Genomic DNA, 21,803 nt, shown 5'->3' with positions numbered 1-21,803 from the left:
ACACGAATGTGAACTTACTCTGATGAGTCAAAACATAACGATCCTGTGCCGGTGTAGTATTCGAACCACGAACATATGTCTCTCGCGAGTAAGTGTTCTTTCGACTAAAAAATAAAGACTCACGACCTGCCACCACATGTTACTTACGATAGTACCTCTTCTCCTGACTTCTAAACTTGGCAGAGCTTCTCCTGCTTACCTTTCGGGAATTGCACTCATCGAATAGAGAATATTCTGGAGAAATGGCTCACCAAGAACCAAGCGCAGGGAGGTGGTCGGTAAGTAGAAAGGTGGTAGGACCACAAAATCAAGTTTTCTTAAACAGCAGTTTATAATCAGAAACAATTAATCTCCTGCAATGGTAAGATATACAATTTACTAGTGGGAACACTGGTGACTAATGAACAAGGCGGTTAAAGCCAAGGCTCACCACATCAGTATATATCAGTATATACAATCCTAGATTTGCATGGATGCAAGATGATAGTTTAAAATGATAACAAAGATCGCCTCACGTTGGCGGGCCAAAATAATGTTATGTAAATAAGTTGAAATACTAAGCAGTTGCAGTAAAGTTATTAATTCCATTCGGCGTTGCTCGTCAACAGACAATAACAGGTCCAGAATGTCAGTTGATGAAACCAATACCTGCGTATCGCGGAGGAGATCAGTGTTTAACGTCCCGTCGACATCGAGGTCATTAGAGACGGAGCACAAGCTCAGATTAGGAAAGGATGGGGAAGGGAATCGGCCGTGCCCTTTCACAGGAACCATCCCGGCATTTGAGTGCATATCGCAACTGCGCAAACGGCTTCAGGCCCAATTATAGACGCTTTCTACTGCGAATCCAAAAGAATTTAAAATACTTAAATTTTACATGCGGATTTCAGTAAGGAACACGATGCCTCGACCGTAACGACCAGTTTACGGCAACATTGACCTATCTTAAGTGAAGAGAATTTCAGTACAAAAAATGTTTCAAATGGCTCTGAGCACTATGGGACTTAACTTCTGAGGTCATCAGTCCCCTAGAACTTAGAACTACTTAAACCTAACTAACCTAAGGACATCACACACATCCATGCCCGAGGCAGGATTCGAACCTGCGACCGTAGCGGTCGCGCAGTGCCAGACTGTAGCGCCTAGAACAGCTCGGCCACTTCGGCCGGCATTTCAGTACAAGAAACCTCAACAGCAATAAGACAAAAAGAGTATAACTGAATTAACGGCCGTCTACCATGCAAATAAGTTTTACAATTGTTGAAAATGCTTTAGGCTTTACATGGGGTTAAGTTAAAAAACTAGAACTCCATTAGTAACCATTTTGAGGAATCTTAAGCCCACGTCTGAGCGCACCTCTGTGGACAGCAGGTTATCAGGCTTATAAACACAGGGAGCTTAGCGGCACAACGGCCACCCCAGACACTGGATCGAGCTCATACCACCTCTAGACGGTGTTGATAATCCACCAACGATACGGTGGTCGTTGCGAGGTGACCAGTTTTCGTCCAAAGCGCTGGGCGATTTCATTCGTTTGTCCGGAAGGTGAGGCCGACAAGTGTTTTGGATCCTTCGGCCAGTCAGCGATAACAGAATCGAGGCTCACGCTCTGCAATCTTTCTCAAACGATTTTACAGCATTTACTCGGTAAAAAAGTCGTCTTTGGTTTACTTATAGCTTCGTATGTCGGCCTCGACGTGTTCACCATTTCATTAAATGTCACATTTATTGTGGAAGTAAGACACTGAGCGAAATTCGGAAAAGTTTGCACTGAAAAATAGAGTTCGCTATGATTTTGCGTTTGGTGCACATTACATAATACACTCCTGGAAATGGAAAAAAGAACACATTGACACCGTTGTGTCAGACGCACCATACTTGCTCCGGACACTGCGAGAGGGCTGTACAAGCAATGATCACACGCACGGCACAGCGGACACACCAGGAACCGCGGTGTTGGCCGTCGAATGGCGCTAGCTGCGCAGAATTTGTGCACCGCCGCCGTCAGTGTCAGCCAGTTTGCCGTGGCATACGGAGCTCCATCGCAGTCTTTAACACTGGTAGCATGCCGCGACAGCGTGACGTGAACCGTATGTGCAGTTGACGGACTTTGAGCGAGGGCGTGTAGTGGTCATGCGGGAGGCCGGGTGGACGTACCGCCGAATTGCTCAACACGTGGGGCGTGAGGTCTCCACAGTACATCGATGTTGTCGCCAGTGGTCGGCGGAAGGTGCACGTGCCCGTCGACCTGGGACCGGACCGCAGCGACGCACGGATGCACGCCAAGACCGTAGGATCCTACGCAGTGCCGTAGGGGACCGCACCGCCACTTCCCAGCAAATTAGGGACACTGTTGCTCCTGGGGTATCGGCGAGGACCATTCGCAACCGTCTCCATGAAGCTGGGCTACGGTCCCGCACACCGTTAGGCCGTCTTCCGCTCACGCCCCAACATCGTGCAGCCCGTCTCCAGTGGTGTCGCGACAGGCGTGAATGGAGGGACGAATGGAGACGTGTCGTCTTCAGCGATGAGATTCGCTTCTGCCTTGGTGCCAATGATGGCCGTATGCGTGTTTGGCGCCGTGCAGGTGAGCGCCACAATCAGGACTGCATACGACCGAGGCACACAGGGCCAACACCCGGCATCATGGTGTGGGGAGCGATCTCCTACACTGGCCGTACACCTCTGGTGATCGTCGAGGGGACACTGAATAGTGCACGGTACATCCAAACCGTCATCGAACCCATCGTTCTACCATTCCTAGACCGGCAAGGGAACTTGCTGTTCCAACAGGATAATGCACGTCCGCATGTATCCCGTGCCACCCAACGTGCTCTAGAAGGTTTAAGTCAACTACCCTGGCCAGCAAGATCTCCGGATCTGTCCCCCATTGAGCATGTTTGGGACTGGATGAAGCGTCGTCTCACGCGGTCTGCACGTCCAGCACGAACGCTGGTCCAACTGAGGCGCCAGGTGGAAATGGCATGGCAAGCCGTTCCACAGGACTACATCCAGCATTTCTACGATCGTCTCCAAGGGAGAATAGCAGCCTGCATTGCTGCGAAAGGTGGATATACACTGTACTAGTGCCGACATTGTGCATGCTCTGTTGCCTGTGTCTATGTGCCTGAGGTTCTGTCAGTGTGATCATGTGATGTATCTGACCCCAGGAATGTGTCAATAAAGTTTCCCCTTCCTGGGACAATGAATTCATCGTGTACTTATTTCAATTTCCAGGAGTGTATGTTGTTGCTATGAAATTTAACTAACGTATTGAATTTTTCTTTAGATTTGGCTGGAGGTATCTATCTGTCACCAACCCGACGTAGCACACTCATTTGCGATGGCGCCGCGCCAGTGATAAAGCCAGAGTGAAATATCCACAACATTCCTAATGTTTCATTAGTGGTTTCAGATATCGAAATGAGATTTGGCAAATGATAGCAAGCAAAGATTGACATCAGTGGTCTAGTGTCGCTGCCACGGTAGCTCAGCGGGTTCGGTCAGAAGGTTAGATGCCCTCTGCAATAAAAGAAAACTGAGTAATTGGATAAACGACGAACTTCAAAGCGTGTCATGGGACATCCGCCTCAATAACCGCAACAAACAATACCGGACAAAATAAAATTAAAAAAAATAATAGCGTCTGCGATTCAAAATCAGAAACATCCACAGTCCTGGGTTCGAAACCCACCACCGCTGAAATTTTGCTTAATAATCAGCTTTGACGGCCGAAGTCTTCCGGCATAAGAAGTCACCCTCATTCTGACTACGGCCTTGTGTAAGTGGTGGAGGAGCGGATAGAAGTTCAGGGCATTCTCTTGCCCTTGCGGCGGGCGGAAGAACCAGCCATGATCAATGGGACGAGGATGTAGAAGGCAATGGAAACCACTGCATTAAAGACACATAACGTGTATCCACGTGACATATGGAATGTAACTGAAAAAGTGTCATGATGAACTCTCCATTGGCAAAAGATTCCAGAATATTTCCCCATTCGGATCTCCGGTAGGGGACTGCCAAGGGGGAAGTGACCTTGAGCAAAAGACTGAATGATCAACGAAAGGATAACGTTCTACGAGTCGGGGCGTGCAAATGTCAGAAGCTTGAACGCGATAGAGAAGCTGGAAAACCTAAGAAGGAAAATGCAAAGGCTTAATCTAAGTAAAGTAAGTGTCAGTGAAGAGAAATGTAAAGAAGACAAGGATTTCTGGTCAGATGAATAGAGAGTAATATCAACAGCAGCAGAAAATTGTATTCGTTATGAATAGGAAGGTAGGTCAGAGAATGTGTTACTGTGAACAGTTTAGTGATAGGGCTGCTCTTATCTGAATCGACAGCAAATCAATACCGACAACGATAGTTCAGCTATACATGCCAACGTCACAAGATGAAGATTAAGAGCTACAGAAAGTATATGAGGATATTGAAAGAGTATACAGTTCGCAAAGGGAGGTGAAAATCTAAATGGAAAACATTACGGAGATTGAAATGCAGTTGTAAGAGAGGGAGAGAAGAAAATGTTACAGAAGAACATGGGCGTGGTACAAGGAATGAGACAGGAGAAAGACTGAGTTCTGTAATAAATTTCAGCTAGTAATAGCGAATACTCTGTTCAACAATCAAAAGAGGAGAAGGTATATTGGAAAAAGCCAGGTGATACGGGGAGATATCAGTTAGATTGCATCGTAGTCAGACACGGATTCCGAAATAAGATTCTGGATTTTAAGGCTTACCCAGGATCAGATATAGACTCAGATCACAATATAGTAATGATCAAGAGTAGGCTGAAGTTTAAGACGTTAGTCAGGAAGAATCAGTACACAAGGTGGGACGCGGAAGAACTAAGGAATGACGACGTACGCTTGAAGTTCTCTAAAGCTAAAGGCACAGAAATGAAGAATAGCTCAGTAGGCAGTACAGTTGAAGAGGAGTAGACATATCTAAAAAGGTCAATCACAGAGCCTGGAAATAAAAACATAGGTACAAAGAAGGTAGCTGCAAAGAAGCCATGCGTAACAGAAGAAACACTTCGGTTGATCGATGAAAGAAGGAAGTACAAAAATGTTCAGGGAAATTCAGGAACACAGAAATAAAAGTCGCTGACGAATGAAATAAACAGTAAATACCGAGACTGAAATAAACAGTAAATACCGAGACGCTAAGACGATTTGGCTGCATGAAAAATGTGAAGAAATCGAAAAAGAAATGATCGCCGGAAGGACTGATTCAGCGTATAGGAAAATCAGAACAATCTTCTATGAAATTAAAAGCATGCTTAACATTAAGAGTGCAACAGGAATTCCATTGTTAAATGCAGAGGAGAGAGAGGATAGTTGGAAAGAGTACATTGAAGGCCTCTGTGAGAGAGCAGATTTATCAGATGTGATAAAAGAAGAAATAGGCGTCGATTTAGAAGAGATAGGGGATCCAGTATTGAATTAGCATTTAAGAGAGCTTTGAACAGTTTAAAAGATAAAATAAAGCAGGAGAGATAGATAAAATTTCTTCAGAATCTCTTAAATCATTGGGGGAGTGGCAACAAAACGTCTGTACACGTTGATGTGCAGACTGTATGAGTCTGGAAACATACCGTCTGACTTCCGGAAAAATATCATCCACACATTTCCGAAGACTACGAGAGTTGACAAGTGCGAGAATTGTCGCACAATCAGCTTAACAGCTCATGCATCGAAGTTGCTGACAACCAGTACATCGATGAAGCAATGACGGAAATAAAAGGAAAGTTCAGGAGTGGAATTAAAATTCAAGGTGAAAGCGTATCAATGATACGATTCGCTGATGACATTGCTATCCTGAGTAAAAGTGAAGAAAAATTACATGATCTGCTGAATGAAATGGACAGTCTAATGAGTGCAAAATATGGATTGAGAGTAAATAGAAAAAAGATGAAAGTAATGAGAAGTAGCAGAAATGAGAACAGCGAGAAACTTAACATCAGCATTGATGGTCACGAAGTAGATGAAGTTAAGGAATGCTACTACCAAGGCAGAAAAGTAACCAATGACGGACGGAGCAAGGACATCAAAAGCAGACTAGCTCTGGCGAAAAGAGCATTCCTGGCCAAGAGAAGTCTAGTAGTATCAAACATAGGCCTTAATTTGAAGAAGAAACTTCTGATAATATATGTTTAGACTACAGCATTTTATAGGAGTGAAAACTGAACAGAAGAGAATCGAAGTATTTGAGATGTGATGCCACAGAGGAATGTTGAAAATGAGGTGGACTGGTAAGATAAGGAATGAGGAGGAACTGCGCAGAATCGGAGAGAAAAGGAATATGTGAAAAACACTGACAAGAAGAAGGGACAGGCTGATGGGACATCTGTTGAGACGTCAGGGACTGACGTCCATGATAATAGAGGAAGCCTTAGAGGACAAAAACTGTAGAGGAAGGCAGAGATTGGAATACATCCAGCAAATAACAGAGGACGTAGGTTGCAAGTGCTACTCTGAGATGAAGAGGTTGGTACAGGAGAGAAATTCGTGGCCGTCCGAATCAAACTGGTCAGAAGAGTGATGACTCAGAGAAAAAGGAAGTAAGCAAAGAGGAGAGTATCTTGTCATGCCGTTATTATAGAAAACTTCACCATCTACTGTATTATTCCACTTTCGATGAAAGCATGTAATTTTAAGGGCCATCGATAGCTGGTGAGATGATAAATGCTTTGGGTGTTGGAACAATGTAAGTGAATATATTACACGATTTTTTGTACCGCGCGTTTGCTTTTCCATAAGCTACTGACCTTGCTTTTCCTCAGTTCCTCACTTAATAAACTTAATAAACCACTGTTCCATAATTTTCTCATAGTTGTGTGTGCAAAACATGTCAGTGAGATGGGACTGTGCAAACTCCTCTGTGTTTTGGCGAAAGAGGCGAATTTTAACGTGGCAACAAGACATATGTGTATGTTTTACTCACAATTCGCCACTCATTACGCTTCCCTGAATGTTGCAGAAGGTTAACAAGCCAGGCGAAAATAAGTCGCTGCGTTTTCGGCTGAATTCTTTTTAGATGCTAAACAAAGCAGAGGTGACAGCAGATCTATTTGAATAGTGACCATGCAAGTGTGGGCGTAGGCTTCGGTTTGGGACGGTACTTTCCCTCCGGCGCTCGGCATTTCCCCTACAACGTCTGCTTGTAACCTCTCATGGCATTCTGTGCGGACTGTACTTAAGCAGGGTTCAGAATAAATGAGTTGCATTAAATCATAAGGGAATTGATTATAAATATAGGGTTCCATTGTATGTATCATACACAACTGAAATATGGAACAGCAAAGTGACTCGAACACTTATCTCGGGCCGGCCGGTGTGGCCGTGCGGTTCTAGGCGCTTCAGTCTGGAACCGCGTGACCGCTACGGTCGCAGGTTCGAATCCTGCCTCAGGCATGGATGTGTGTGATGTCCTTAGGTTAGTTAGGTTTAAGTAGTTCTTAGTTCTAGGGGACTGGTGACCTCAGATGTTAAGTCCCATAGTGCTCAGAGCCATTTGAACCATTAGAACTTATCTCGGGGGTTACAAGTAAGTGAGCAATGGCCGTAGTCAACCAAATATAGAGAAAGAAGAAGCTACGCCCGGCGGCGGCAGAAACGGTAAATAAACAAATCACCAGATAATTATTAAACAAATATGTAGTTATTTCGAAAAACAGCGAATAACAAGTAATGCACATTTATCAGAAACAGCTGGCGAGCTGTCTTACCAAACGAAATACCTTTTCCACAGATGTATGAGTCATTTACGCTACAAAATTATTTGGTTAATGCCACAAGACCAACCAAAGCATACACTGGGTTCCCTTTCCTTGTTTACTCCTGCATTCAATTAATAAGGCATTAAATAACGGCTAATTTGTCCCGTAGCAGGATCATATAAGCAGAATTAAATGCTGTCGTGATAGAAAAACAAAACCCTATTAAAACAAGTCTGGTAAGCACTAAATATATTAATGTGCCGAACAGGTAGTCTTTCTCTGACAAACGTTCTTCTAGTTAGTAACATCAAAAATTAACATATTATGAGGCCAATGGTATTCGTTTCTATCACTATCTAAAAGATTTTAGAGGAAACAAGGATAGAGTCGTCCTTCTCTGAGGTATTGGAGCGGTATCTCGGTTGGTTCAGTGTGGGGGGAGGAAACGGCCATGGCTGTATCCGTCCTTATTTATTATCCAAATCAGCGGGGTTTATAAAGGTTCTTTGTCTGACTATTTTATATTAACTCTGATTTCGTGTACAATAAGTATCACAGACATACATTCGACTTCAGCCACCTACTAAACTTCACGGGCGTCGATATTACCAGATAGTTTGAACAAGTATAATGAGAACATCTATGATGGGGAAATAAATACAGGCTCTTTCTAGTTACATGTATTTCTTTTTTCAAAAAAAAAATAACGAATGTTGTATGCACCACAGTGTGCTGTTTTGGTTTCTTCCTTGCAGTCTGTTTTTTATGGCCTATCAGCATATGATTAAAATATTACTACGTGATCTACATTTGCGATAACAGTAAACAAGGCTAGCGATGAGAAGCAGGGGAAGAGGGGGAAGATTATCGGCCACGTTGATTTTGTTTCTGCTCACAGGTGCTCTCGTTGTTTACTGATAACACAAAAGTGCCCCAGAAAGTGACCAAGCAATAAAAAAAGGAAGCGAAATTACTATTGCCATGCAAATAAATTGCGATAGCGTGCAGATGGTACACACTAAGCAGTCATTGTCCTGAGCATGACACAGAAGTGAACTGCTGTTAATGATTGCAGTTCAGCTAACATTACCAAGTTATTATATTTACGCTTTCTTTTGTCAGTGCTTTCTTTTGACCACATCCTGCCGTAATTTAGGTGGCTCCATTTGGATCTCGTAAGAATATCTCGGCAGCCGCCAGGAATAGAAGTCGTGTCAAATTGAGAGATTCTGCGTAGATTCGCCAAACTGTTCGGTCACAATTTGGAGATTCTTCTTGAATAATTTAGGGTCACAGAAACCTTTAGGTACAAAATCACACAGATAGTAGAGTATCCTAAACTGAGCGATATGTAAGGAATGAACATCTGAAGCTCCATTGAGCCGGCTAATTACGATAAACTATTGCTAGTAAGAGAGCCAGTTTTTTTAGAATAATCTTTGTGGAATCGGACGAGATACTACAAGCGAGATTTCATTAAATGGGGGTTCGGAAATATTCTGTTGCTCAATTTCTAAATTGCAATACAGCGCTGAACATACTCAATTATGACCAGTTATGATCTGATAAAAGGAAAACCAGTTCACTGAAGTAATTATATTCCTCCAAGCAGCAAGAAAAAACTCTGTTCATGCTATTAATGTGTATCCATTTGCCACATGATAAATTTCCAGTTATACGCTTTAATATTGCTGAAGCAAACTCCCAAATAATTTTCACGCTTTGGTGAAAAAAGTATTTCTTGTGTTTGCGCTTCACACGGCATCAGTAGAGGTTTCAGCAGGGCACTTTCTGGAATTTGCCACAAGTGTTCAATACACTGCACTGCTGATTATATGTCCGTTCCACAGTCTGTAATACTGAAAAATGCTGGACAAGTGAATCATAGATATCGGCATAAAAATACTGGTGCTGAAACGGGGCGCCGCAGAAGAGTACTTGCTTATAAAAGTTGTTTAGGCCTGCTAACAAAAGGTTCATTTAAATGTATACCTGACACTGTGAGAGCCGGTAGGGAAACGGTGCACTAGAAGTAATCACGCAATGTCCAGGTGTCATCTCAGAACTGTTCTTTCCTCGTTAGCTGTAAACATGTGCCAAAGGATTTACACCACGGTATTCCAGTACATTATCAGTTGTGTTTTCGTGAAGGAGTGAAGGACATAACCTATTGTAATGTTTTCCATACATACCGAGCACTACTTGCAGATTTTATTCCATGAAGGATCCAAGTGTCTGAGTACGCCGAAACATTATACTGATAATACTGAAATGCAAGCTCGCAAATGCGCCTGCTGTTGAATGTCCCTAATGAAAAGAGTGCTGCCGTTCTGAACCTTATGAAAGAAGAATCACGCTTCACCGTTTCTAGTATCACGTCGGAGAAATAAGCATACGTTCTCCGAATGCAGTTTCATGAAGTTCCTACAGGTGGCGGCGCTATACGTAGTTTTCAAAATTGTAACGGAGGTCCATTCCGAGCAGAAAGCTGCCATTGAGTTTCTTTTGGAGGTAAACTAGAGCATCGCAGATATTCGTAGGTGTTTGCAGAGTGTCTAGGGAGACTTGGCATCGAACAAAAATAGAATGAGTCGTTGGGCGAGGCGTCTGTCATCATCGCCATAAGGTCCCACAAATCTGTCGGATCTCTCGCGAGAGTACGCACGAGAAATGGAAAACTCTTTATGAGAAATAGAAAAGTATCTCTCCACTAGCGCATGCAAAATAGATATGCGACATAGTAAATAAACAGAACTGAATATTAACATACGTCAAATATGCTGTTATTTCTACCGCTTCAGGAACTGCTAAAATCTTGTCAGATGAAGTGCCTCTGTTTTTTGAGGAGGGAATCAAGAAGCTTCCTGTTTGGTACAAAAGAAATCCTTGTCACTTGAGGGAAACTGCTTCTATAATGTTACTAAATGACGGTCCTCTACCGTGTTTTTATGCCTGCACGTGGGTGATAATCATAGGAACTACTATAAGGATTTCGATGCAGTTTTCACTAAGATAGCATATAATTTAAAATTATAGTAATAATCTACATCTATCAAATCACATTTAAGTGCCTGGCAGAGGGTTCATCGAACCACCTTCACAATTCTCTATTATTTCAATCTCGTATAGCGCGCTGAAAGAATGAACACCTATATCTTTCCGTACGAGCTCTGATTTTCCTTATTTTATCGTGGTGATCGTTTCACCCTATGTAGGTCGGTGTCATCAAAATATTTTCTCATTTGGAGGAGAAAGTGGGTAATTGGAATTTTGCGAGAAGATTCTGACGCAACGAAAAATGCCTTTGTTTTAATAGTGTCCAGCCCAAATCCTGTATCATTTCAGTGACACACTAACCATATTCTGCAATAATACAAAATGTGCTGCCCTTCTTTGAACTTTTTCGATGTATTCCGTCAATCCTATGTGGTAAGGATTCCACACCGCGCAGCAATATTCTAAAAGAGGACGGACAAGTGTAGTGTAAGCAGTCACCTTAGTTGATCTGTTACATTTTCTAAGTCTCCTGCCAACAAAACGCAGTCTTTTTCTAGCCTTCCCCACAACATTTTCTGTGTGTTCCTTCCAATTTAAGTTGTTTGTAATTGTAATTCCTAGGTATTTAGTTGAATTTACTGCCTTTAGATTTGACTGATTTATCATGTAACTGAAGTTTAATGTATTGCTTTTAGCACTCATGTGGATGACCTCACACTTTTAATTATTTAGGGTCAATTGCCAATTTTCGCACCATTCAGATATCTCTTCTAAATCGTTTTGCAATTTTTTAATCTTGTAATGACTTTATTAGTCGATAAACGATTGCGTCATCTGCAAACAACCTAAGACGGCTCCTCAGATTGTCTCCCAAGTTGTTTGTACACATAAGGAACAGCAAAGGGCCTATAACACTACCTTGAGGAATGCCAGAAATCACTTCTGTTTTACTCAATGACTTTCCGTCAGTTACTATAAACTGTGACCTCTCTGATAGGAAATCACAAATCCAGTCACATAACTGAGATGAAGCTTCCATAAGCACGAATTTCACTACAAGCCGCCTGTGTGGCACAGTGTCAAAAGCCATCCAGAAATACGGAATCGATCTAAAACCTCTTGTCAAAAGCACTCAACACTTCATGCGAATAAAGAGCTAGTTGTGTTTCATAAGAACGATGTTTTGTAAATCCATGCTGACTGTGTGTCAATAGACCGTTTTCTTCGAGGTAATTCATAATGTTCAAACTCAATATATGTTCCCAAAATCCTGCTGCATATCGATGTTAACGATATGGGCCTGTAATACAGTGGATTACTCCTACTACCTTTCTTGAATATTGGTGTGACCCGTGCAACTTTCCTGTCTTTGGGTACGGATCTTGCGTCAAGCGAACAGTTGTATACAATTGTTCGGTGTGAAGCTAATGCATCAGCATACTCTGAAAGGAACTAATTGGTATACAGTCTAGACTAGAATACTTGCTTTTGTTGGCTGAAAGCTATATGTGGATGTCTTTTAATCGTGCCTATCTTCAACTTGACAATTCTTCCCCACGGCAAGCACCAGTCTAATAAGTGTGTAATAAATGTATTGTTATCAATTTCACATTAAATAGGTGTTTGGAGTGGCATCTCGTGGATGTGATAGCAGCAACGAACGGGTCAGTTACAAAGGAGGCGGCATCTGGCGGGAAAAGCAATGAAGGAACCAACCGCCTCAGATCTAAAGAGCAGCGAAGCTTGACCAGCATCTATAGATCTTTGCACTGACGGAAAAAAATATCAACACCAAGAAGTAATTAATATACAGTAATGAAATTTGGGGACTACATTTGTCTAGGTAAAATATGCAAGTAAGGCGGCAAGATCAGTGGTTAATGTAAGAGCGGGAAAAGCCATTACAAATTTGAAATAATGGTACATTAACAACTGATGTTGGACCCCCCATCTCTGGACTATTCAAGCCAAGGCACGCTCCTGACTCCATCTCCTCAAGCTCCTTTCTGGCCGCACATGGGGTCTGTTCCCTCCACCATCCTTCACACCTTATCCGCCCTATCCTCTGCTAAGCTCATCCCGCCTGGATCTCTTCCCCCCGTACCGTTTACAAATCCCTTCAAATCCTAGACACCATGCGCTCCGATTCGCCTATCGCATCCGTCTCCCCTCCCCCACGAGGATCCTATATGAGCTCATCCCGTTCCCCCACCTCCTCCTTTTCCTCGAACGGATACGGATCCTCTACACCTCCTGCAAACTTGATCCCCCTCACCAGCTTGTCTCTCCCATCCTCTCCCACCCCTGTCCACTGTCGCACCTGCATTCCCACATCCCACCTGCTGTCCATCTCTCCACTCTACATATCCTTGCCCAATATGGCTTCCACCAACTCCCCCTCCTTGATGATTCACTCATCCCCTCCATCTATCCCTCCTACCAACTTTGATCCTCCTCTACCACACTCTGTTTTGTTCCCAAGGGCACCCTCTCTCCCTTTCTGTCCCTCCTCCCTTCCTCCCTCTTTCCTCACCTCAGGCTTCCCATACCCCTACCTACTTTCCTCCCCCTCCCATGTCCTCTGCCACTGGCATCTACACGATCCCCTCTCCCTCCTCGCCCACCTTTTCCCCTTTCTGGCAGGTCTCCGGACTCGAACCCGTATAGTGAGCTTTCGCGCGCCTAGTGTTTGTGTGTGCATTTGTGTTCATGTTCCAGTGTTCCAGTGTTTCATCGTTTGTGTTAAATCGTTCCCGTGTGTCGTCTCTGTCATCTCTGTGCGTGTCCACGTTTCTGAACGGCTCCGTGAATTTTAATTTTGTATGTCTACTTTTGTATATCCACCATGTCTGTTTTTCGATTGTCTCCTTTTGTATCATTAGTCATATCTTCATATCTGTGGCCGAAGAGCGGCGTAGTATGCCGCTGCTGGCCTACCTGTATCAGGTGTGAAAATGGCAATAAAGAAAAAAAAACTGATGAAACCGCCTCAGTGTTCAGTGCAAGCATTCAAACGTGCCAGATGTCAATTTGTGGTATGGAGTTACATGCCTGTTGCATCTGATCGGTCAGTACTGTTAATGCTGATCATGGGTGACATTAGAGTTATCAAACCATACGTACTCGATTGGAGACAGAAATCGTGATCGATCAGGCCAAGGCAACACGTCGACAATCAACAGAGCCTGTTAGGTTTGGGCGTGTGTCATCCTGTTATAAAACATGCCCTGGAATGCTGTTCGTGAATGGCACCACAACATGTCGAATCATCAGACTGACCCACAGATTTGCTGCCAGCGTGCGTGGGATAACCATGAGAGTGCTCCTGCTGTCATACGAAATAGCGCCCCATACCATAAGACCACGTGTAGGTCGGTTGTGTCTAGGCACAGGCAGGTTAGTTGCAGACCCTCACCCGACCTCTTTCTAACCAACACTAGGCCATCACTGGTACCGAGGCAGAACCGCCTGTCCTCATGAAAGACAACAGACCTCCATTCCGCCCTTCAGTGAGCTCTCGCTTGACATCACTGAAGTCACAAGTGGCGGCGATTCTCGATCAGTGGAATGCACATACAGGGCGTTTGGCTCGGAGCTTTTGTTAACGTAAACCAGGACAGAGAGGATGAGGTTATATTTGTGGAAAGGGGCCGAAATAAGTTACTGTCAGTTGCATTCTTAACATATAATCTTTATTTCTTAAAACACACAATCACACAAGCAAGAATCAGAACTCTCAAGGTTTTAACGAAAGACCTCTTTGATATGATTTAGATCGGCTGAAGACCACATCGAAAATCCAAGGCACAAGGCCTAAGCAAAGAATTGAGGTTCAGGAGTCATTATGGAGGTTTCACTTCTTAAGAAAAAAAGTTATCTTCAATATAAATAGGCTGAAAACCTTAGCTTAAATTTTTCCCATAGAACGCGGGTGAAGGCCACACAGTAATCAAAAACACTGTTACGGCCTATGGCCAAGACAAAAATTTTCAATGTTTAATCTAAATAGGCTGAAAACTCGGCTGAAGGGCGCATCTCAACAAAGCAATTTAACCGCTTAAGGCCTAGGAAGAAGAGCTTTCAATTTGAAAAAGCTGAAGGCCTTATCTTAAAATATTTCGTGTAAAACTCGGCTGAAAGCCTCATACTATAGAATAACAATCTTATGTCTTACGGGCAAGACAAGGATTTTGAATTTTTAATTTAAAAGCGATTAAAACTCTGCTGAAGGCCACACACCATGCAGAAAACAATTTTATGGCTTAATGCCTAAAGGGAAGAGCTTCTAAATTTCAACTGAAATAGGCTAAAGGCTTCATCCTAAAATGCTTCACATAAAACTCGGCTGAAGGCCACATACGAAACCCAAACAATCTCACGGCTTAAGGCCCATACAAAGAAATTTCCAATTTTTTTAATTTAAGCTGGAAAACTCGGCTGAAGGCCACATACTAACTTGAAACAAAATTACGGCTTAAGGGCTAAGCACAAGGAATTTTCAATTTTAATTCTGAAAGTCTGAAACTCGGCTGAAGGCCACATACCAAACAAGAAACAATTTTTTTTACGGCGTAAGGCCTAAGAAGAAAAGCCTTGCAATTTTAATAAGCTAAAACTCGGCTAAAGGCCACAGAGAGTGCTTAAGACTAAAAGGGAAATCACTATGTAAAACACAAGGAGCGGCACTCAGAAGGTTCCAAGGATCGGCCTGGGAAGGCAACACTAAGGCACGTTTAGGTGAGACAGGCAGCCAGACCGACAACCTCTTAATCGGTAGGTAACACAAACTAGGCACAGTTCACGACCGACTGATTTCCAACGGTCAGATCCATCTGCACAGATAATGGAAAATATCGGTCGATGAAGAGTAAACCAAGATACCAATAACTTCAAACTCGGCCTCACCAAGATCAAGGCATCAAACACCACTCAAGGCAAGTTTAAAAGAATGCCGAAAACACAAGTCACAACTACAAGTCACTACGGGAAGCTGCAGATTCTAGGCAACAAAACACACGACTTTTTATCACGCGCGTCAACGGCTGAGGAAACAACAATCCGCAAATAACAAACAAATCGTAACAGTCTAATTCTAAGAACAGGTAACTAATTACTCAACTTGAGGATGCTGCTTCTGAAGAAAGCGAAAACTCGCTCACGCAGTACCGCCTCCCAATGCAGCAGCGCGTGCTCGCCGACAAAAGCCCCGGCATGACTGCGCACTGTGGAGACTGCGTCGCTGCTCATTTCCAACCAACCAACAAGGTCCAACCACATCCCAACTCGGAAAATGGCGTTCGTCCCGAGGATCCAAGACGTCGTCGGCTGAGACGACCGGCCGAGCAAACGACCAACGGCAACCCACTTTCGCCGACAGCGGTCCCGGCGAATACAAACACCACTGTTGCTGGCTGCCAACTCCTTCCCCGACTGATACTGGTGTCAACGCTCAGAAGACCACACGTCGCCATCCGACGACCAGCCGACCGACCGACGAACGGCCCTCCGTCTGCGTCGACCACGGTCCCGGCGCGTACTTTCACCTTGCGGACCTTCCTGCTACTGACTACCAACTCGTCCAACCGCCGAGTAACGATGAACCTGACTCAGTCCACAACACAAAAGCGACTGAGACTCAGAGCCGACTGACACATGCGACGGTCTGCCTTCCGACTGACTCTGCGGACTCACTGCAGCGACTAACTCCACCGACTCAGCCTTTCCTGTCAGAACAGAACCCGGAAATACTCGCGGTCGCTCCACAGATAGTAACACGAACCTACTATCGATAACGCTGGTGCTGCCACTCACGGACAGCACAGGTGAGTAAGGATAGTGGCGCCAGGAGACGTTAACAGAAAATTTAAAAAAAATATTCTCGCCCTTTCAGAATTGCAGGATGGATAGGTCACAATCGTGAGCCACTCACGGCTCAGTGTCACAGTGGTGCCAACTGCTGCTGGAATTGCTGCTGCAGGTGCTGTACGATGCGCCAGAGCCCTACGCCCAAGACGACCATCTTTCCCTCGGTAGTGCTACGTGGCCGCCCGGACCCAAATCTTCCTGCGACTATACCTTCCAGTGACCATCGCGCAAGAGATCATGTAGACGGGCTACATCCTTGCCAAGTCTTCCTGCTGTATCGCGGAAGGAACATCCAGCTCCTCGTAGCCCTATTACACCATGTGGTTCAAACTCAGTGAGAAGTTCATAACATCGTCTTCGTCGCCTTAGAGGCATTATTCACTAACACTAACTCACCACGTCCAATCTTAAAGGTAACAAACGCTCACTGCCGTCACAGTGCATATTTAAAGCAAACCTGATTTGCATGTTCCTAGTTCCTCTACTAACGCCACTCTTATGCGACTGGCCCGAAATCTGAATGGACGTCATCTTTCAGATGAAGAAACACGCTCACCAACTTTCATTTATCTTGCTCCTTCTTGATGAGGGGATTTTTTTCCTTCACTATATATCCATACGTATTGGAAATTAAAGTCCCTTGCCGGATTTTTCTGGCTGTGTGTGAAGGCTAGCCTCAGACACTGTTGTACAGATTCACGAGGAAGATTGATGTGTATTGTTGAATCCTGCCTACTCGTCAGTGTTGGGTCTCCAGGAAACCTGCCTTCTCGGATTGCTAGACAACATTCAAACAAATCGTATTAATGAGTTTTACTACGAAATGAGCAATGACAATACTTAACTTTGACAATAACACAGAAGTGGCTCAAGCACAGGGCGATATGCAGATAAGAAGTTCCAAAATTACTGGTCTTGAAGTGCCTAATCTTGATGCTGCCGTAGAAGTGTCTTAATACAGGCCGCTGCTGGCGCGTTGTCGTCCCGGAGAAGGGTCGGTCAGCGTGCAATTGGCTGACGTCTTCTTCACTGCTCTGCTCTGTCGTTCCTGACTGGAGTGCAGGAGCTTGACTTTACGCCTTAACATGCGCAGTTTATTACCACTACATCAGAGAAGTCGTCTGGCCAAAGATAAACATTTGTTTTAAATGACTGAAACTACTTCACAGATTTTCTGTGGGTATCTGACATTGTCACAGGGCTTTGCACACACTTAGAAAAACTCAAAAAGTTTTCTTGACATATTACTAGGACCTCCTTTGTGCTCTCTATTGATTCAGCAGATAACAAGTCGATAATCAGGCCGTTTCCAAGTTCGGCGAAGTTATCGGTATCAATCTATTCAAAAGCACTCTCCACGCGAGCTACCATTTATGGTAGGTTTGTTCGTAGGAGAGATAACGCCCCACATAAAAACCGCTTAGTGTTAGTTCAGTAGGACATGGGCGCCATGACAGGACTCACTGACCACCAGCCACAGCACGAACGGTCCATCGACTTTGCAGTTGCCTGTTTAAGAATTCACGAACATCACGATGGGCGGAGCACCACCCTCTTGGTATATGAACTCCACGCGGTCTCCAGTTGTGGCACTCCGTCTTCAGGCCAAAGTGGCCCATCGGGACCATCCGACCGCCGCATCATCCTCAGATGAGGATGCGGACAGGAGGGGCGTTATGATGGTTTTCTTTGACCGGAGCCGCTACTATTCGGTCGAGTAACTCCTCAATTGGCATCATGAGGCTGAGAGCACCCCGTAAAATGGCAACAGCACATGGCGGCCGGTATGGTCACCCATCCAAATGCCAGCCACGCCCGACAGCGCTTAACTTCGGTGATCTGACGGGAACCGGTGTATCCACTGCGGCAAGGCTGCTGCCTCCAGTTGTGGCATGAACCAGATTTTCAGCATGTCCAGATATTCTGATACTGTAACGATCTTTTCGCAGAAGAAAAAGAAACTGTGAATCGTGAGACTTCACAGAACACATTAACTTTTAGTGAATCTAGAATGTGCTGCACGATAGCGTGAAGATTCTCGCTGTGCCACTAACAAAAAATGTTTCTTCGTCACTGAAGATGAGAGTCTCAGAAAACCCATCTTCTTCCATAAGCTGTTGCAATTGTGCTGAAATTTCAAAATTTCTGCCTTTGTCATAATATCTTAGGGTTCGTAGCAACTGCAGGTGGTAGGATTAACGGACGGTATCGAAATTGCTTAGAGAAGGGCAGCTCGTTTTGTATTTTACAAAATGGGGCAGATATTGTTATGGATATGATAAGCGAGTAGGGCAATGTAATTTCGTTGCGGCGAGATCTTTACAAGAAATTTCAGTCATCATCTTTCTCCTCTGATTTGAAAATATTTTACTATCGCCATCCTACATGGCAAGAAATGATCATCATAACAAAATAAGAGAAATCAGAGACCGTACAGAGAGGTTTAAATCTTCATTTTTTCCATGCGCTGTTACATAATGGGACGGTAGAGAAATATTATGAAGGTGGTTCGTTGAACCCTCTGCCAGGCACTTAAGCGCGAATTGCAAAGTAGTCATGTAGATACAGATGTACAGGATGTACAATAGGTGGGCAACAAAAAAAGTGCAAAGGATTGTTTTACTTTGATATTTTTATAAAGAGTTTGTTTATTTCCAAAACAAATGCTACTGGTCTCATTATTATTGGTTTTACAAGCGGCACAAAGTGGAAACGTGCGTCACTTGTGATTTGTGTGATGTTTCTCTTTATTATGTTATTGTTCGCTAAAAAGTGGGGTTTGGTGTATCATTGTTTTTCACCAGTATCGGTATCCAAAATAATCAAAAAGTAAGCTTCTTATTGCGAAGTTTTATTAGCGGACTTAAATTTGTGGTATCGGTTCGACGTGATAACCTCAAATTTGCTTCTTTTTAGAATGGGCAAGGCTACGCACACTTGTGCAAAAAAAGTAGTACCTATACATCGCAGAAGGGACAATGAAACAAATAAACGTGGTTACTGCACCATCTCAATGAATCGTTCCCTGACGATGACGACAACATTTTTAAGCATGACATGGCACCTTGCCACAGAACCAGAAGTGTTTCTTTATTCTAGATTGAAAAAAATTTTAATGTTTTGGTATGGCCAGGGAATTCACCATACACGAACTCCATAGGTAACATGTAGGAGTTTACCAAACACGCGGATGCGAATGAATTGGTCACCTCCAAGCACCAGTTGGTTGAAACTTTCATCGGATAATGGCATTACAACTCCGAACTCCACGAAAATACAAAGGGTTACATAGAGAGCATTCCCCGAAGCAAACAAACTCTTACTGCAGCAAAGGGTGGCATCACTGAATATTGAAATTTGTTGTATTAGACATTTTGTCAATGGTTATACTAATCCTACAAAAAATAAAAAGTAATTTTCCCTGCATATTTGTAGGTTTTTTGATCACAGTACAATGCAGATATAAATAGAAAAAAAACAGAGAGAACTGCAACCAATCATTTGTTAGAGAAACCGAATTAAACTAGGAAATACAAAAATTTGAGTACCGTCGTAATAATATGGCCACGTAGTGTAGATGTAGAAAATGGTTGTAATGTAGTTCTTAAACACTACTGGCCATTAAAATCGCTACACCAAGAAGAAATGCAGATGATAAACGGGTATTCATTACACAAATATATTATACTAGAACTGACATGTGATTACATTTTCACGCAGTTTGGGTTAATAGATCCTGAGAAATCAGTACCCAAAACAACCACCTATGGCTGTAATAACGGCCTTGATACGCCTAGGCATTGAGTCAAACAGAGCTTGGATGGCGTGTACAGGTACAGCTGCCCATGCAGCTTCAACACGATACCACAGTTCATCAAGAGTAGTGACTGGCGTATTGTGGGGAGCCAGTTCCTCCGCCACCATTGACCAGACGTTTTCAATTGGTGACAGATCTGGAGAATGTGCTGGCCAGGGCAGCAAGTCGAACATTTTCTGTATCCAGAAAGGTCCGTACAGGACCTGCAACATGCGGTCGTGCATTATCCTGCTGAAATGTAGGGTTTCGCAGGGATCGAATGAAGGGTAGAGCCTCAGGTCGTAACACATCTGAAATGTAACGCCCACTGTTTAAAGTGCCGTCAATGCGAACAAGAGGTGACCGAGACGCGTAACTAATGGCACCCCATACCATCACACAGGGTGATACGCCAGTATGGGGATGACGCATGCAGGCTTCCAATGTGCGTTCTCCCGATGTCGCCAAACGCGGATGCGACCATCATGATGCTGTAAACAGAACCTGGAATCATCCGAAAAAATGACGTTTTGCCATTCGTGACCCATGTTCGTCGCTGAGTATACCATCGCAGGCGGTCCTGTCTGTGATGCAGCGTCAAGGGTAACCGCAACCATGGTCTCCGAGCTGCTGCTGCAAACGTCGTCGAACTGTTCGTGCAGATGATTGTTGTCTTGCAAACGTTCCCATCTGTTGACTCAGGGATCGAGACGTGGCTGCACTATCCATTACAGCCATGCGGATAAGATGCCTGTCATCTCGACTGCTAGAGATACGAGGCCGTTGGGATCCAGCCTGAAGCCACCGATTCCATATTCTGCTAACAGTCATTGGATCTCGACCAACGCGAGCAGCAATGTCGCGATACGATAAACCGCAATCGCGATAGGCTACAATAAGTCGGAAACGTGAAGGTAGGCATTTCTCCTCCTTACACGAGGCATCGCAACAATTTTTCACCAGGCAACGCCGGTGAACTGCTGTTTGTGTATGAGAAATCAGTTGGAAACTTTCCTCATGTCAGCACGTTGTAGGTGTCTCCACCAGCGCCAACCTTGTATGAATGCTCCGAAAAGCTGACCATTTGCATATCAGAGCATCTTCTTCCCGTCGGTTGAATTTCGCATCTGTAGCATGTCATCTTCGTGTTGTAGCAATTTTAATGGCCAGTAGTGCAGTTTTATCAGCCAGCAATAAACTAGTCGAAAAATTTCCGGTTTAAGTTTGTACGAGTATCGCAATAGCAGCGACACTGACAGAGAATATATAGGTGGTGCCGAGGAGAGTACTCGCGCTAACCTACAGACCACTGTACACAGGGAAGTCTTATTTGCAGTGACGTCTGTTGAGGCAGCGCTCCTCCCAGTGCGTTGCCACCGGCGAGCAGCCGCGCATATACTCTAGGAGCGGCACCGGCCACCAATATTT

General features: G+C 44.1%; 1 protein-coding gene and 1 pseudogene across 1 annotated transcript in view; one reads left to right on the top strand and one right to left on the bottom strand.

The window, feature by feature from the left end:
• Positions 1-21,803, top strand: part of LOC126354433 (uncharacterized) — a 999,849-nt gene that overhangs the window by 614,542 nt on the left and 363,504 nt on the right. The window lies entirely within an intron of this gene.
• On the bottom strand, positions 18,342-18,459 carry LOC126288146 (5S ribosomal RNA; annotated as a pseudogene).

This window comes from Schistocerca gregaria, chromosome 1, assembly GCF_023897955.1.
Source record: "Schistocerca gregaria isolate iqSchGreg1 chromosome 1, iqSchGreg1.2, whole genome shotgun sequence".
NCBI classification, from domain to species: domain Eukaryota; kingdom Metazoa; phylum Arthropoda; class Insecta; order Orthoptera; family Acrididae; genus Schistocerca; species Schistocerca gregaria.
This window is presented reverse-complemented; position numbering and strand designations above follow the sequence as displayed.